Source organism: Tenrec ecaudatus, chromosome 2 (genome assembly GCF_050624435.1).
Source record: "Tenrec ecaudatus isolate mTenEca1 chromosome 2, mTenEca1.hap1, whole genome shotgun sequence".
In the NCBI taxonomy this organism is placed as follows: domain Eukaryota; kingdom Metazoa; phylum Chordata; class Mammalia; order Afrosoricida; family Tenrecidae; genus Tenrec; species Tenrec ecaudatus.
The window spans coordinates 232845513-232864168 of NC_134531.1; the positions used below are offsets into that span (position 1 = coordinate 232845513).

Below are 18656 nucleotides of genomic sequence, written 5' to 3' on the forward strand. Positions count from 1 at the left end.
TGCTCCACAGGAGAAAGGTGAGCTTTCTCTTCTCATGAAGAGTTGCAGTCTCAAAAACTCAGAGGGGCAGTTCTAGCCTGCTCTATAGGGTGGCTGTGAATCAGCATTTCCTCAATAAAAGTGAATTTATTGTTGTTGCTTGGAATGCCTAGAATATTGATCTTAAAGCATTCAATTCCATTAGATTTTACAATTTTCCAAATGTACACTTTGACATTCTTTGTTCCAGTTATTAAATTATATTTTCATCTATGTTTTCTTATTGTGAGTTGTGTCACCTCAACACACAAATGCCGGCCCGACGTGGTGCCGCCCCCCCCACCCCACACACACGCCATTAGGGCAGATTCTGCTTGGAGGAGGCTATTGTGTTTTGAATCATTACAACATGAGTGGCTCACATGCTGATGGTGTTCTACTGAAGCTTGTCACTGGACAATTTTTTAAAGATGTTAATTCTTCCTCTTAATTTGTCTTAATTTTGAGGTTCTACTGAACCTTTGGTGACCCTGTTGACTTCTGAGACTCTTGGCATAGCTTCCAGCATCGCAGCAGCACACAAAGCTGGACGGGACAACACATTCACAGACAGGACGTGGCCTTACACAGCGAAATGTTGGAAATTGGCCAGGCCTGGTGACGGTAAATGAATTTTAAGTATTAGTAGTTAAAATACACTTGAAACCAACCAATTTCTCCTTTACCACCTTGACATTCAACAATTTCCTTTTCATTAGTTTTCTTTGTTTCAAAATTTATTTTATCTTAATAAAATGATTTAGGAGAAATTTTAAGTCATAATAAGCAACAAATCTCCAAAAAATGTTTTAGTATTCATTATAAAGTCAATGTAAATAGCATTGTAGAAAATGGGAAAAGTGTATTGGAAAAGAAACGTAATCATAACTGCATTGTCTAGTCACAACCTGATTTATTTAATGATGTTCTTAATTATCATATAATAAATAATATCTTGCTATATAAATATATTTACCAGTTTACATCAGCCATGATTCTGAGGTGTGAGGTGTTTGTTTTTTTTTTTACCATAAAGTCATGTTAATTTTGTAGTACTTCAGCTACAACATCAAACTGATTTCTAGACACTCATCCCGCTTGAGAGGCAAGCTAGTAGGGTCTGTTGAAGGTTAACACAGACTTCAGTGACTAAGTGGGAAAGGAAAATTGACAGTATATACCTCTTCCTCTGGAGACACTGTGTTCAAGCATATTACAGAATTTAATATCACAGCTGCTCTAGCAAAAGTTATTATTTTATCTTAATAAATCATTTTGTTGGGAGCTCTTACAGTTCTAATAACAATCCATACATCAATTGTATTAAATACATTTGTCCATATGATGCCACCATTTCTTTCTACTTGAGCCCTTGGGATCAGTTTCTCTCTGCACCCTCTCCCTGGGAACATTTCATAATTTGTAAATTATTTTTATTTTCATAATTTACACCATCCCTTTACCCACATTTCTGTTGTTCATCTCCTTGGAGGGGCTGGGGGGGTGTTGTCCATCTATCATTGTGATTTGTTTCGCCCATTATTCCCCTTTTACTGCCACCATCCCCCTACCTTCATACTCCATTGATTGGTTCTGAAGGGGTTATCTGTTTTGGATTCTGTTTGTCAAGAGCTCTTGTCAGTACCAGTGTACATGCTCTGGTCTAGTCAGATTTGTAAGGCAGAACTGGGTTCATGATAGTGGGGTGGAGGAAGCATTAAAGAACTAGAGGATTGTTGCATGTTTTTTCAGCGCTATACTGTACCCTGGTTAGCTTGTCCCTTCCAAGTGACCCTTCTGTGAGGGGATGTTCAATTGCCTATAGACGGACTTTGGGTCCCCATTTTGACCCGCCTCATTCACATTGAAATGTTTTTTATTTGGGTCTTCTGATGACTGATACCTTGTACCATTGACACCTCATGATAAAATGGGTTGGTGTGCTTCTTCTTTGTGGGTTTTGTTGCTTTCGTGCTAGATGTCTGCTTGTTTAATTCAAGCCTTTCAGATGCCAGATGCTATATTTTCTAATAGCCAGACACCTTTAGCTTTCTTCACCACATTAGCTTATGCACATTTTTTTCTTCAGCGATCCAGTCGGGAAGGTGAGCATCACAGAATGCCAGGTTATTAGAACAAAGTGTTCTTGTGTTGAGCAAGTGCTTTAGTAGAGATCCAATGTCTGTATGCTAACTTAATACTTAGGCTATAAATATTTGTACACATACCTGTATTCCTATCATTATATATTAATATATTTACATATGTGCATGACTATTTTTATACCTCTATAAATGTCTTCTAGCTATTTCCTCTATTTCCTTATCCTTTTTGTCCCTCTATTGTGTTTGACCTTTATTCTGCTTTCTGTACTTCCTCTCAGCTACATTGCTCCTGATACAACTCCACCAGGCATTCTACACCCGACCCACCATTGATTTTAGATCTCTTGCTGTTCCCTTGTCCCTGCGTTTGTCCTCCCCCCTCCCCCACTTGGATTTGGAAAAGGTGAAAAGAAAGAGCAAGTACCTTCCAGATGGCAGGGACCTGTGGAACATGAAGATGTGAATACATATGTTTCTGTGGTCTTGGAGGTGACCCCTATATAACATCCTTTTTCCTTACATGGCCTCTGAAGCACTTGAAAAACAAGAGAGTAGTAAGCCAATGGGGAAAAAATGATTCCTTGTATAATTGATAGGAGCAATTCTATAAGGCAGAACAGAACTGCCCCTGGGAACTTCTGAGATGGGAGTAGAAAGCCTTATTTTGTATTATTCCTCAACTTGCCTGTTGGTAGGAGGTAAATTGTTTATTTCCTACTCATTATTTTGTTTTCCATATGAACAAAACTCTTGTACCTATAGAAGGCCAAGCTTTCCACACCACATCATTCATTCCTTTTCCAAACTCATCCAGTACCATCACGTCAATTCAGGATCATAACAAATTGCCCCATGTAGTATTTGCAGGGGGGAAGATAGCCTTCTCTTTCTTCCGCAGAGCACCTGTTGTTTTCAAATTGCTGACCTAAAATCCCATCACGAATTAGTAAACATAAGCTTCCTCACTCCACCCCACCCACTTTCCTTTAGGAACAACCAAAACAGTTGTCATCAGTTTAATGATGGCTCATGGTAACCCCACAAGAATCACTGTACTTCATAGGGCTTTCAAGGGATGATTTTTCATAAGTAGAGTGTCAGGATGTCCTTCTAAGATTTCTCTATGTGGACTTGAACCTACAAACTTTCAGTTAGCAGCTGAAAGTGGCAAACTTTGTATCAACCGAAAAAATCTTGTTTTGGGAGTAAAAAATATTTTAAATGTAAAGCATGGATTAAAAAGGGAACAAATGTCTGTAGACAGGTTCAGTCACAAAGGGGAGGAAAAAAATCTGCTGAACTAAATCTACCTCCCTCCCACCCCTTCAATCTCAGCGTACAGTGAATTATCTTACTGTGGGTAAAACGAAGCCCTTGTGGTGCTGTCAGGTAAGTGTTCCTTTAATGACAAAGTTGGCAGTTCAAACCCACCAGTTGCCCAATGAGAAAAAGGTGAGGCTATCTTCTCACTTTCTAAATACTACACAGGGCTATTTGTTATGACACTGAATTGATTTGATGACGTTGAACGGGTTGAAAAAAAGAATAAATGAGAGGATGAGGAAAGGTAGACTTCCTGTAGTTGAAGAAATTCTTTCACAGGGAAAACAAAATAGTGACTAGGAAATACATTGTCTCCTACTAACAGGCAAGTTGAAGAATCATACAACATCTGCTTTAATGAAGGTTTATGTTAAGAACTAGTAGAAGGCTGAATTACAAGCCACTTTAAGCATCACAATAAGATCTCAATGTCTAACTTTGGGCGCCTTGCGTGATCTGGATCAATCTAGAGATAGTACAACTTTTCTCTTTTGTATTAGAAGTGTCTCTTGACTGTCCACCTTGTTGAATCACAAATTTATGGATAATTTGCATGGCTTTAAGTAATAAACTCTAGTTTATTTGAGGTTGGATTCTTCCTCCACTCTTTTCTACTTCTATGGGTCAAACCTAACAAAAGAAAAATGGACAAATGATTGCATGAAATTCACTCAACATTATGATACAGAATTATGGATTGTCAAAGGCTACCAGGAAAAGTAACAAAATTATTGAATTAATATTTGGTGCAAGGTGTACTTCTCCTTGTGAGTGAGCCTATCCACAGACACATCTTCTGAGCTAAATCAATACTCTGTTGAAAATTCAATTTGCCTACCATCTATCGTCACAATCAGAGACAAAACATAAGTGATATTTTCAGGGCCAAGAAAATAAATGAGGACTCCAAAAACTGAAAGTGATATATGCAACAACTTTTTGGTTAAAATATAAAGATCCCTCAGTAACAGTGGCTTTAAACAGATGTCCCTTAAGGAGTTCATGTAGTTTCTGTCCCAATTTATGACTTTTTAAGGGCTGTAAAATGTCAAGATGCAGTGTTCATTTCCATGGACAATTATCTTTACTTTATGGCTTTGCTGCCACCTGAACATTGCCCACAGGCCATGGGCCCTGCACATAGCGATAATAAAGGAGCTCCATTGATCACCACCATGGGACAGTTCAAATCTCAGAACACACTATTTTTTCCACATAGATTTTTAAAAAGACTTGATTGTGTATATTTGAGAATTCCCACCTCAAAGACTACTAAAAAAAGGTTATTGCTGTTAATACTTGGGATTTCATAATTTGGGCAAGGACAGGTGTGCCTTTTTTTGCATGGACTTACTTGGTCCTCGTGGTGCCTGTGTCCCTGGTAGGTAAATGGGAAGGGGCTTGTGGAGCTTCCCTCAGCAGCACCAGCTGGAAGGAGGATCACTGAGGGCACAGTGGAAGTAGATTGCTGTCTCGCTCTTCTCAACAGTTGGCCCTTATCGTCACCTCCTCCGGTATTCCTCCCTTGGCAGTAGTTTGCCCGCCTCTGGCATTTGCATAGTGTCATTTGCATTCTCCCTGCAAAAGTAGTTCTTATTGTTTGATTTTTCCAGAACTTTGCAGACTGCACTCCCTTCACTCTATAGTCTCTAAGGTCTCAGAACAAAAACTGCTCGTTTTCAAGACCAGGAAGTGGTTTGTGTTCGCAAATCTGATGCTTACAATTTGAAGTAGATTCAGCATTTTCCCTCTTCTTCCTCTTCTTACATAACGTCTTTGGTTACTTTTCCCTTTTCTCCAACTCCTTCTTAAACAGCAGTTATTTCTCTCCCACCCTCTAACTGTCTCCACCCTCATCCTTTTCCTCCTCTCCAACTCTACGATTCACCTTCCTTTTCCTCTTTCTGTTTCCTCAAGAAATATAGCAATAAAACATAGAACGCAAGCAGCATAATACAGCATTCTTTCATCAATGGAGTAAAAAAATTAAGCCCATGTCATCCAATTTCAAGAATGATTATATAGTAAGGATTATTTCCTCCTTCTCTTATTATATTAACCTAAGGCACTTTCAGAAAGTTTGAGTTGTTGTTTTCAGGTTGCATGGACCTAAATATCTTTAAGATATTATGTGGGTTGAATATTGTCCACAAAATAATATGTTCAATTTCTAACACTGTGAACCTGTGAATGGTGCATTTATTTGGAAATAAGGTCGTTGTAGATGTAATTAGTTAAGATGAGATCATTGTGGGAAAAAATGGGTCCTAATCCAATAGGACTGATGTTTTAATGCATAAAGGAAATGAGGCACAGAGCACAGGGGAACAAATGTCCAGTGCTAACAGAGGCAGAGATTGGAGTATTGGACAAGTCAAGGTATGTCTGGGCTGTTAAACCAGGAAGGCCAGGACAACTCTTCTTAGAGCTTCTGAGAGAACATGGTCTGTCATTTGAATGTGAAGTATTTGCTGTTGAAGACCAAAGATTGCAACCTTCAGTATGGATTACAACTCAGTGCAAAGGAAACCTGAGCCTCACAATGGAACCAATAAGTAACAGGATGATAAATGGAGAAATGGTTCAAATTCTTAAGGATTTCATCTTGCTGCGATCCACTATCAATGCCCAAGGAAGTAGCAGTCAAGAGATCAAAGAAATATTGCATTAGGTAACTGCTTCACAAGACCTCTCAGAGTATGGAACTAAGGTTTGCCTGACCCAAACCGGGGTGTTCTCATCTGCATCCCATGCATGTGAAAGCTGGACACTGGATCGGGAAGGCTATAGAAGAGTAGATGCATTTGAATGGTGCTGCTGGAGAAGAATATTGAAAGTACTATGGACTGCTACGGGACAAACTGATCTGTATCAGAAGGAGGAAGGCGAGAGTGTGCCTTAGAGGCAAGACTGTGTCTTAAGTGCTTTGGAAAGACAACCTGGAGAAGGACGCCATGTTTGGTTAATCAGAGGGGCAGCTGAAAGGAGGAAGGTCCTGCCTGGCACAGTGGCCGAATCACTGGACTCAGGAACAGGAGCAACTGTGCGGCTGGTGTAGGAACACGCAGTGCTTTGTTCTTTGTGCACAGGGTCACCATGGGCTGGAGCCGACTCCGTGGTGTCTAGTACTAGTACTTTACTACTTCAGGCAGTTGCTTGAAAAGCAGCAAGGTTGTTACTGAAGACTAAAAAAGGCTCCTAGGGATTTAGGTTGAATTTGCCACTTGGTTATTTTTATTGTGATTTTAGCCCATTGACCTTAAAAACATTTTCTTTCATACAATATTTTCAAGCATTAAACACTTTCCTTTAAAAGACTGTAGCTTAACTATTGCAAAATAGAATATATACATTGAAATTCAATGGACAAGGGCTTTATAAATGTTTTCTCTTTTACCTTTAATTCGAGGGGTCTAAGTGCAGACAATTAGACTATTATACTGTGCTCTGCCTTCTCTTCTGGCTTGTTCTGTTTCTTATATCTTAGTTTTCTGAAGTTTGTTTGGGAATTAAACAAACTTGACCCAGTTCACCTCATCGAACATTCCACATGTGAACCGAGCGGTCCACTGGAGCATCCATCATAGAACATTCTTAAAGATAATCTTCGCAGGTCCCTGGGAGAGGTGCAGAGTTTGGGCACATTATTTTAATATGAGAAAGGGACCATATTACTACTAATATAATTTTTTAAATAAATGAGGGTTCTTAAATTTTTTTTCTATATTTGTAAAATGACGGGTACATAATTATAGACAGCACATGACAAGAACTCAAACAAATTCACTTTGTCTGGTGTTGGGACAACAGCCATGATGACAAAATATTTTTACTTGCTTTCCACATAATGACAACCCATCACAAAAAAGGGAAGCAATACTGACACTTATGTTTACATCCCCATCACATGAGTGAGTAGGGGAATTTTGAGGTTTGAGCACTGAATTTTCTCATTGTACTGCATTTACAGGAACACCTGTACTTCCTGCTGTGCACTGAGCCTCATGAAATGCAATGTTCCAGAGCTGTCCAAATGTCTCATTTTTTTGCCTTTAATTCGGTACTGTAATTGTGGTCGATCTGGCTATCATGTTGTGCTATGCTTCACTTATAAGCTTACAACAGAAAGACTAATAATTTCAGATTCAATTCAAAAGGTTCTTGTAAACAGTCATCCAGATCTGTGCACCTTTCTTTAAATATGGCTTATGGTACATTGGAAAAGGAAAAGTGAGGTTTGCTTAATATAAAAATAATCCTTAAATCATGAGAAGACTTAAGCAGCGTTATGCTGAACCCAAATATAGGGACTTTGATGGGTCTTAGCTCTGTTGTCTAAATTAGGTAGTTTAAACTCTATAGAAACACAAATGGAATGGATAGTGGACCTCATTCACTGCCTGATATAGTGTTGTTGCAACATTCAAATCAATTTAACTTTTAGCCCCGTATTAGAGCTATTCATCTGGAAAGGATCAGTTGCTTAATTCTGATGGATGAAATGAACAATTAGGAAAACAAAGAAAAAACAATGAAGCAAAAAAAATGCCTGACAAATTCAGCAAAAATGTACAAAAAATTTAAATGAGAAAGAAATCAAATACATCAATATTATAAAGAAACAGTAGATTATAGAACCCCATTGTCACTTATCAACAAGATCTTATGAAAATCCATATGTGTTAGAGTAGAACTATCTTCTCCAGAGTTTTCCATGGCTAGTTTTTAGGAATTAGATAGGCAGATCTCTCTTCCAAGGGGTTTCTGTGTAGGCTTTTGGATAGCAGCAGAGCACATGGTCCTTTCCACGACTGAGTGTACACGCTTACTCTGTATCCAGAAGTTAGTTGTGGTGAAAATCTTAGTTTCTTTTATCATTGGAACTCTTCTTTGAAACCCCCTACCCCCACCCAATTCACCTTTCCCCAGAGCTTATCTTGTTGACATTTCATGTCAAATCTCAAGTTTCTTCATTTGTTCACATTTTGTTTCTGTAGAAGTTACCTTACAGGTCTCTGGTCCTCACTATCTGAGTGGATATTTGAAATGTAAAATTACTCGGTTGATCTGAACTTAAAAAAATATTATTCATTGAGAGTTAATCCATACTACCATTCCATAGTTCAATGATGTCAAGCAATATTGTAGAATTGTTACCAAAATCAGTTTTCAAACATTCTTTTCCTTACAGAGCTTCTTGACGTCGTATCCCTTTTACCAACCCCCCACTATAGCCCACTGTCTCCCCCGCCCCACATGAAAACCTATTCTACTTGCTGTCCCTATAGGTCCATAAATCCTGGGTTTCATATACTGAAAAACATATAACAGAACTTCTGGAGGGTGACCCCCAATGACATAGCATCTCAGAGATAAACCCTAATATAAACAAACAAGAAAACAAAACAGAACTAAACAAAATTACAGAAAATGTTGAAAACTAGATTAGGTCTAGTGTGTATCAGAGAGGGGTTCAACTGACAATGTTTAACTGTTCAAGGCAGGTTACCCCCTTTGATCTTCTATCCTCATGTCCCCAATGCAGTACTTTTTGATGGCTCTTTATCATCCAAAGGTTAGGGACTGAACTCCCTAACACAAAGATGACTTTCTAGGACCAAGTTCTTGCCCATCTCATTTCATCTGTAGCTTCATCTTCTGTCTTTACAGTTATATATGTGCTGGAGTTACAGGAGTCACTCTCTCTTGCTCATGAAATTCTTCTTCTGCTCAGAATCCCCTCATCCATTAAGTCTCATCTTCATGGTCACCTCCTTCAGGAAGCCTTCCTTCATTGCCTTCTTCCAGTTAAATAGGGTAACCTTTCATACTTTTTCCACATTACCTCATGCTATTCTTGGATTGTGAGTCCACATTGTTCTGTTCTCTTTGTTTTTGAATCTGTCATTTCAATTATTGGAGAACAGAAGCTGAGTCTTTTCCATTTTTCTGCTCCCCTTTATGGAAAAGAGTTGGTAAACATGGCCTTTATAAGCATACTTAGTGAATATTCAACATTTTATTAATGGTAGTTATAGTAACTGGAATAAAAATGTTTATTCTGTTCTCTGGTATATATTAAAGACATTTTACTCTGAGATTATTAATAGTACAATGTATATTCTTGATGGTAATGTAATATATGTCAACTCTTTGTGTGTGTCGCCATACTATCTTTTTTTGTAAGAATGCTGGTCTACAAATGTAAGACATTAGTTTTCACAATCAATGTTGTATCAGAAAGAGTTATGACTCTGTTGCTTAGCTGTGTTAGACTTTGTGTGACTTTTTTTTCTATTCTTAGGTCTAGCTCCTTACTCACTTATAAATGTCCCAGTTAAAACAAAACCACAGAGTTTTGTGCCTTATATAATGAGCTGTTTCTATTGCTGTACCACCAGGGAGAGTTGATCCCCATTTGAAATAGAAGTTAAATTAAGCTATCAATTCTTTCTAGTTCAGACTTTTCTTTCTGCAGCTATAGTGTAGCTATGGGATTATAAGAGGTATTTTTAAAATAAAAAAATAAATCTGTCACCATTTTTATATATAAGTGGTTTATAAATTATTATAAACAAATTCAACATCATATGTTTGATGAACAAATTCCACTCTCCAAATGAATGTACTCAAAAATTGAGAAAGTAAAAACGAATCTTCAGATCATCATATGTTGACTTTAAATTCATAGGCTAGTGACACTTAAGATCTGTGTTTTATTAAAAATTAAATTTAAAGTAGCAACTGTAACATAACCATGCTATAGTCCAATGAAGTGATTTATGCTACAATAAAAGTAATATCCCAAAATATGCTCTATTCAAAATATATAATTTACTCAGATATAAAATTCAATTAAGAGAATGGTAAGATATAAAAGTAGTGTTTATGAAAATGGAACTAAAATTAAAATAAATATGTTAGAAGTCATTCTAAGTTGGATCAAGTGAAGGACCTCCACTAGGATCAGTTCTTCTATGTGAAGTTTGTCATCTTGCTTTTCTTCATAGAGCTGGCCTGAGGATGGTGGTGCCCATGGCTTTCTGGCCAGAAGAACCCCTTCACAGGGGTTACCTGGCTCCTTTGACAACCTCGCAGCCCAGCTGTGACACAGCCAGCAGTCACTGCGGGGTTTGGGGTTTTCTTCAGATGGTCTGTTGCCTTCTTGTTTCCTCTGTTTTAGCGCCCTCACAGAAATGGTTCTCCACTTTTGGGTTCTAGCCCACTGTAAGGTAGCCGAGAGGTGCCAGAGACCAAATCACTCGAATTTGAGCAAACAGGCTTTATTGGGGAGAAAAAAAAAACAGCCTGGGTGAAGTCCCACGGTCCACAGTGTCTGGGCCAAGGGACTGGCAATCCAGACTGCAGGAGTGGTGTTTATATCGCCGGGATACATGTGACTGGGCTTCCTTGAGTCCACATAAGGTAGAGTAGTCAGGGATTGGGAGATACAGGTATGTCCGGGTTTCTGCAATGTAATGTGTCTTCCTGGCTCCAGGTGTATTCGTGCTGGGTGCAGAGCGGCAGGCTGAGAACAAAGTGGGAACTGAGCCAAATGGGCCATGAAAAAAACTGGCCAGGAGCAAAATGGGCCATGAGTAAAAGAAGAGAAAAAAAACAACTGCTCTACATCAGCCAGGTGTGGTCACCTCCACAGGTGTGTGTGGGAGATTCAAGGTCACTTGCTGCCAGTTGTTCCAGCACAACTCCGCATGGGTGGGGGGAGATTCAAGGTCACTCACTGCCAGGAGCCTGCCTGATATCGATCAGGCCAGACATCCCCAACTCTTTGGTGATAGGGGCAACGACTCCTGTGGCTACTTCCTACGGGTACTAGGTGGCATGGGAGGGGCTTACAGGTTAGGAATGTCTGGATCCAGTGGGAGAGGACTGTAAGGGTGAAATAACATTTGAGTAACAGCAATATGAGACTTTTTTTGCATTCGGTTGTGCAGAAAGTTCAGCAAACAGGGTGCCAGAAGTAGCAGAGCGCAGATGGCTATAAGAGGGGTTATTAAGGGAGCAAGCCAACTGATGAATGGATTAGACCACCAACCTCCTTGTTGGACACTGGGGGCTTGACCAGAGAAGCTATTTTCCCAATTCAAGAAGTTTGTTCGTGCTGGTTTCCACCAACCCAGATTCGTTAACATAATAGCAACACTTCTCATTCAGTTACATACACGTTCCCCCTTTATTGGCCATCAAGAGGTCTAGGGCTCTTCTGTTTTGTAAGGCTACTTGGGCTAGGCATGTTATTTGGTGCTGTAAGAGATTTAAAGATAATGCAGTGGCTTCAATTGCTTCTTGCAGTTTAGAAGACCAGCTTTGTGAAGAGCTCAGACAGTGGACTCCTGCCCCCATTCCTGAGCCAACCAAGGAAGAGGCTACCACTACACCAACCATGACAGGGAGGAACACTGCCCGTGTGTCTGGTGGTGCCATGGGAGGGATTTTGCAGAACGTTTACCTCAGGGACTGTGGATAGAGTTAGCTGTGGAACCAGGGTGGTCAGCATACATAGATGGGATGGGGAAGGAGTGGAAATGGAAATGTTTTTGTCAGGGTTCCATTGCACCAAAAGAATCTGCCTCGGGGGATGATTGAGGGGAAAAGTGAGGTTACTTCTGGTGTTGTTATAACCTTGTCCCAGGTTGGAATAGCAAAACGACCATTTTTTAGCAGTGGATTGTGGAACAGGTGAACTCCAATTACCGATGGAAAGGCATCTGTTTTTTCCATGTAGTTAAACAGTTGAGGTAAAGGTACTGCTGCCAGAGGAGTTCTATTCTTGAAGTTGTCATTGGGCTTTCTGGATTAGCCGGGTTTGATCTGCCCGGCCAGTGTGTACGTAAGCACGATAGATATATAACCAGCGAATGGGTTCAGCCCAGGTTTCGGTAACTATGAACTGCCATCAGTGGCTGGGTGACCGCATTTCTGAGTTTACGGACGCCAACACCTGAAGAGGAAAAAACGGGAACAAATTGCAACATAACTGAGCCCCAAACAGATCTTTTGACCAGTGGCTCAATTGGCCGTAGCAGTTGCTGCAAGGCTTATTCCTAAAACAAATAATAAGGGGGTAAAAAATAAAAAGAGGAGGAGCAATGACGAAATCATTTAGGGGAGGTTTTAATTGGGTGGAGTGAAGTTCGACTGATGAGGTTAGAAGTTTACTTGTTTTAAGTGGGTTTGGGTTCCAGTGGTGCTTGCTTGACCCGCATCAGATGATGCCACCCCATCAGTTATACCAGTTTGACTGCTGCTGGGGTCAAGAGTATTATGGTGTATGGTCCTTTCCACCATAGCTGGAGTTCAGGGCCAGGCACAGGATGAGTTTTTATTAGGACCTGGTCTCCTAGGGAGAGGTTAAGGGTTGGGTGCCCAGAAGTGTCTCTTACATCCAGAAGGCGTTGGTCTGCGTAGGACCTGATGACTGGGGACGATAAGGAATATGTAGCTTTTAATCTACTTCCAGGGTGGCTGAGACCTGTTGGGACACCTGCAAAATGAAGGCACAGAAATCTCAGAAAACTTGAACATACGGAACCACCGACCATTTTTCTGAGCGGCGGCAAAAATTTTCAAGTCAATGAGGACGGCAAAATTAAAAATACTCTCAGACTGATAACTAGACTGATTGTCTAAGTGGTATTGAGACCACTTGGTGGTACACAAAAAGACTAGCCCTTTTTTTGTGGAGGCGTTGGGAAATTTTTAATTTGGAGAAATTTAGGAGGAGACATCCCAAGGGGGGGTGTCTTAGGATTAGATTTGGATTCGGTATTGCCCATGATGCCCTGACACTCTGGAGAGTTATCCCCCAAGACAAGGCATCCCCTGTGTTAGAGGAAACTCTAAAATAAACGGAGGTGGTCCCCTGCTAGTCAGACATCTCCCAGGTCACAGGGTCCCAAACTGGAACGGAAAGCTGTCCCTGGCATGATCGCAACACAGGACAGAAAGGGCTCAGATGGAGAGGTGGAGGGGCAGGATTTACCCTGTTCTTGACCACAGAAGTTCGGTTGTTGAAGAATCCCTTGCGGGCGGGAGAGGGTGGCCGCGGGCTGGCCCCCACCACCGAGGGGGGAGGGTCTCTATCCCGGATTTTGGTACCAATGTAAGGTACTTGAAAGGTGCCAGAGACCAAATCAGTCGCGTTTGAGCAAACAGGCTTTATTGGGGAGAAAAACTCAGCCTGGGTGAAGTCCCATGCTCCACTGTATCCGGGCTGAAGGAGTCATGCACCCGGCTACAGGGGTGGTGTTTATATGGCCAAGGAACATGTGACTATGCTGCCTTGAGTCCATTTAAGAGTAGAGTAGTCAGGGTTTGGAATATAAGGTGTCTTCCTGGTTCCGGGTGTATTCGTGCTGGGTGCAGAGCAGCAGGCCAAGAACAAAGCGGACACTGAGCCAAATGGGCCATGAACAAAATGGGCCGTGCGCAAAAGAAAGAAAAAAACTTGCAAAGCTGCTCTACGTCAGCCAGCTCTGGTCAGCTCCACAGGTGTGTGTGGAAGATTCAAGGTCACTCACTGCCAGACGCTGGCCCGATATGGATCTGGCCAGACACCCACCTTCTGGGAGATGTGAGCCCACAGTGCCCAGGGCTCCCCTTCCCTTGGCTCGGGGTTCCAGCTTCCTCTCCATAAACCAGAAACCATACTTCCCAGTCAGTGGTCTGGCACCAGGCTCCCAAGGGAAACTGGCAGGGGGCATGACTCTCTAAGGCAGCTTTTTCTCCACCTGCCTTGGACAGGAATTGGAATCTTACAGTTGTTTGTTTTCATCAGATACCTTTTAATTTGCAGGTATATAATAAAAGGAAAGGTAGTTTTCATAATAGTTTTAGAATTTTTCCCAAAATTCTGTGCTTAATGAAACCAAGCAGGGTTCAGATCTGTGATGTGACTGAGACCAAATGAAAACGAGAGTAACTCACTGGCATTTAAGTCTTACAGGGACCTCCACAGCCCTCCACCAAGAGCCCTCAAAACTGACCTCTTTGTACCCATCTCTTTGCCTCCTTTTTACCAACTCCTTTTATTAGGACTTCAGCCAGGTCAACCTGTTTCCTAGTTCCCTAAATTCCCAGATAAAAGCAGGCATTTGCACATTTCCTCTGCCTGCAAAGTTTCTTTTTTTTGACTGTTATTTAGTTTACTCCCTGGGGAAGTGGCATGGGGGCTATTTCAATTTCTGTAAGTAGAAGGAAAATCCAATCACCCACAGCCTAAGGCTGATTGTCATGAGGCAGAAATCAAACATGCCTCCACCCTCCATTCTTCTTTTTCCCTAGTCTGATACTGGTCATTCTTCCCACAACACTCCACTTCTCTGCTTGGGCTAAATAATTCATTGCAAGAGCTACATGGAATTCCTAGACAAGACTCATGATGAGGGGGATTACATGTGAAATAACAGGTTAACATAAATCAGGATAAAAAAAATGAAAGCAAAAACAAATATATTAAGGATATAGACTTTTCATCACTTCTTCTCACAACCTCTTCATCGCCACGTCCCTTTCTGGTCTTCAGCGTTTCATCAACTTCAGCCTTGATCTGGGAGTTAACTGGTGAGTAAGCTAACTCACCACTCTGTCACACAGCCTCCATTCTGAACTATGGCATGATCTCAGTGATTTGACCTCTGCGGCTTCTGCCACTCTAGACCAGCATACCACATACACTCATTGGTGGCTTTCCTTTCTTTATGATCATAGAATTTTACTTCCCACTTCTGAGAAGGCTTGTTTATACTCAGAGGACTACTAGAACTGGTCAGTCCCTCCATAAGAGGCTTCTTGTTTCAATGCACTTGTATTATGGTCCTGGTGACGAATATTGGGAATTCCATGGATGACCAAAAGAACAAACACATCTATCTTGGAAGAAAGCTTGACAGAATGCTCCTTAATGCAAGGATGGATAGACTCCATCTCATGGACTTTGGACATGATGTCAGGAGAGATTAGTCCCTGGAGAAGGGCATCATGCTTGGTAAAAGAGAGAGGCAGTGAATAAAGGGGAGGTGCTGAACAAGATGGATTGACACAGCACTGCATCAATGGGTTCAAGCATAAGAACAGTTGTGAGGATGATGCAGGACCAGGCAGTGTTTCCTTTCATTGTACACGGAGCTGCTGTGAGTTGGAACTGGCTTGATGGCACCCAAAACCAAAAATGTGCCTTATTTGGCTGGTCCCACCCAATCACTTGGAAGGAATTATAGACAAATGGATAGAATAGCCATACATGAGCAAGTAGTTTCACACTCTCATCCTTGACTCTCATCTTAGTTGATCATTTCTTTAGGAATATTCCTTCATCCCTCCTATTGCAGTTAAGGAGTCCTTGGGTAGTGCAAATGGTTAATGCACTCCGTTGCTAACTGAAAAGTTGGAAGTTCAAGCCTACCCCATGGGCCCAACTTTCTACTTCTAAAAAAATCACCCATGGAAGACCCTATGGTCTGTTCCTTTTCTGTCTACCACAGAGGGGGAAGGAAATAGGTATAAGCACAGACCAACCTGAAGTTCTCACTGTAATCAAATTAATGCTCACTCCCTTTGGGTATCTGAGATCTTGATGCTTATGGGAGAAGAAAGCACAATGTTTCTCCCCTGGGACCATGGTTAGTATTGAGCTGCAGATCATGTGGTTCACAGTCCAACACTTAACCACCACTTGGCCCTTTAGCATCTTTAAGAGCAAAAAAAAAAAAGAAAAGCTTGGCGTTTGAAGATGTAAAAACCACTATGATAAAGGTTTTCCAAGCATTGGCCTTGGGGAAAACCTCTAAGACAATAACTGCATGTTACAGTAGAACTGAATATTATACTTTAGGTGTTTTTGCATGTGTGTGCCTGTGGCTGTGTCCTGTGTGTGTACCCTGCCAGTAGTAAGGCTGTACAGGGTGGATAGTGCTTGCTCTACTAGTTGGACTCTATGCCACTTCAGCCCTCAAAGAAAATTATATACTATAGATGAATGTGCAGGCCCTCAACCATGATATTAAGAATTCTTCATTGCCTCAAATGGTGCATGGCACATTTTAGGGGAAAATGAAGATTTGCTCATGAAGACACCAATAGAAGCAAGTGAAGAAAGTTTTAATTTATTTGACTTTGATAAATTTATTTCACAATAATTATGTAGAAAATAGGGGTACATATTTTCATAGATAATGTTTTATTTTCTGGGATATATGGTTTTAAAAAACTGATATATCTTAGACTTTTAAACAGGTCCATGCTTTCATCGTGTTTAATCAGAAATAATTATAATGTACCTTTGGGATATAATGCTTTTGCCAGTAACTAACTGGTTCATTTGTGGGTGGTGAGTCTCTGGTAAGATCCCACATGCTCCATACTAGATAGCTAGGAAGTCCTTTTCTGACCTCCTCTTTCATTGTACTTGGAAAACAGTCCTATGGAATCTTCTAACCCTATTAATGAAAAATATCAGTGGAAATGTTCCTTCTATAATCTGCACTAAGAATATAATTGTAATTGAGATGTAGTCAACAAATATGGCCATTCTAGTCATAACTCCTTTTGCGATGTATTATAATTCTGGACCCTATTCCTGTGGCTATAATCCCATTTTGTAGAGATTTCTCTGATATGCTAAGAGACAGGATTAAGGTGGGAATGAGTCTTGACTTTAGTAAAGGGTGTAAACCAAGTCACAACCATGTCACCCCTTTGCTGCCTTATGGGTATGGCCTGATGAAAGATAAAAACTAATCACAACTTGTCAAAGCTATTCCTTTGTGTATAATAATAGCCAACAGACACAGGGAAAAGTCCCAGGACCACTGGAAGAAGAGCATATTTGACATCTGTCTGAGGGGAAGGGGCTGAGACCAGAGGCCCAAACAAGGAAATCATAAGATAGAGCAGAAGAGCAGCTCTGAGACTCCAAGATTATGGGATTGTGAGACCGATCCATAGTGGATTTGCTGACTGCAGGAGGCAGAGGCCGAGGGACCACATGGCTGAGTGACTGAGATCCAAAAAGAGAGACTTGGCTCCTGACTGAGGACCAATGACTGTATCCTTACTGTTTACTGATCCTGACTTGTGGTAACCTATTAATTTCCCTAATAAAAATAACACAACAAAAAACTCACTGATGCCAACTCATAGCAACTCTATATGACAGGTTAAAACTGTCCTTGTAAGTTTCAGAGACCTGTAATCCTTTACTGAAGTAAAGCCCTCTCTGTCTCCTGAGGAGTTGCTGGTGGTTTCAAATGGCTGACTTTTCATTTAGTAGGCCAACTCATAACCACTATACTACCAGGCCTACTAACAACACCCCATGATTGTGAACATGATCTATGAGTTCTATATGGCTTCTGCAATGAATTATTTAATCTAGTAGAGAAGTAGAATGCCATGGGAGGAATGGTTGCTGTCAGATGGATGGAGGATGAAAGCATGTCTGATCTCTGTCTTGTAGCATTGGGAAACCAGAGAAAATCAGATATGGCCACCTTCTGTGCCATTTACTGCAGGAATACGAGGGAATATCTGCCTCCTGCCCACCCCCACCCCCCAGAAAATGGAAAAATCCCCACTGGGTGGAGCTTTTGTAGTACATGTTTTTCCCGCTAGGTGAGCATTAGAAACTTGCTTTGAATTAGTGAACCCAGTGGCATCCCCTTGGAAAATTCTCTCTCCAGAGAACCTCATTAAAGAAGTCTTTCATAAAAGTAGTTTTGCTCAAACCTCATTTTTTGTGACAACTGATTAAAGAGAACAGCGTGTGAAATTTTGTTTCCTGTGCAGGTTAAACACCACAGAAACTGTTGTGATGTTGAACACAGCTTACAAAGAGAGCGCTACAGGGAAAACAAAAGTGTATGAGTGGGTTTCTCCCTTCCAAAGAGGTGAAATGCCGATTGAAGACAGGCCTCCTTTGTCAACTTCCCGAATGGGAACTTATAGTGCATTTAGAATTTGTTCCACCAGGTAGACTGTTAATCAAGCTTTTTAGTTAGAGGTTCTGAAAAGATTGCATAACAGTGTGCAACAAATAAGGCCTGATTTGTGGTAGACGGGGGATTGGTTTTGCTACCATGACAATTCACTTGCTGATGAAGCCATCTCAGTGTGCCAGTTTTTGGCAAAAAGCAGCATGCCTCTCTTGCACCATGCAACTTCTTTTTGTTCCCAGGAATGAAGAGGGACATG

The 18656-nt window shown here is 40.9% G+C and overlaps 1 pseudogene; it reads left to right on the forward strand.

Moving 5' to 3' along the window:
* LOC142440552 (1,25-dihydroxyvitamin D(3) 24-hydroxylase, mitochondrial pseudogene) overlaps positions 1 to 18656 on the forward strand; it is a 124399-nt pseudogene that overhangs the window by 72020 nt on the left and 33723 nt on the right.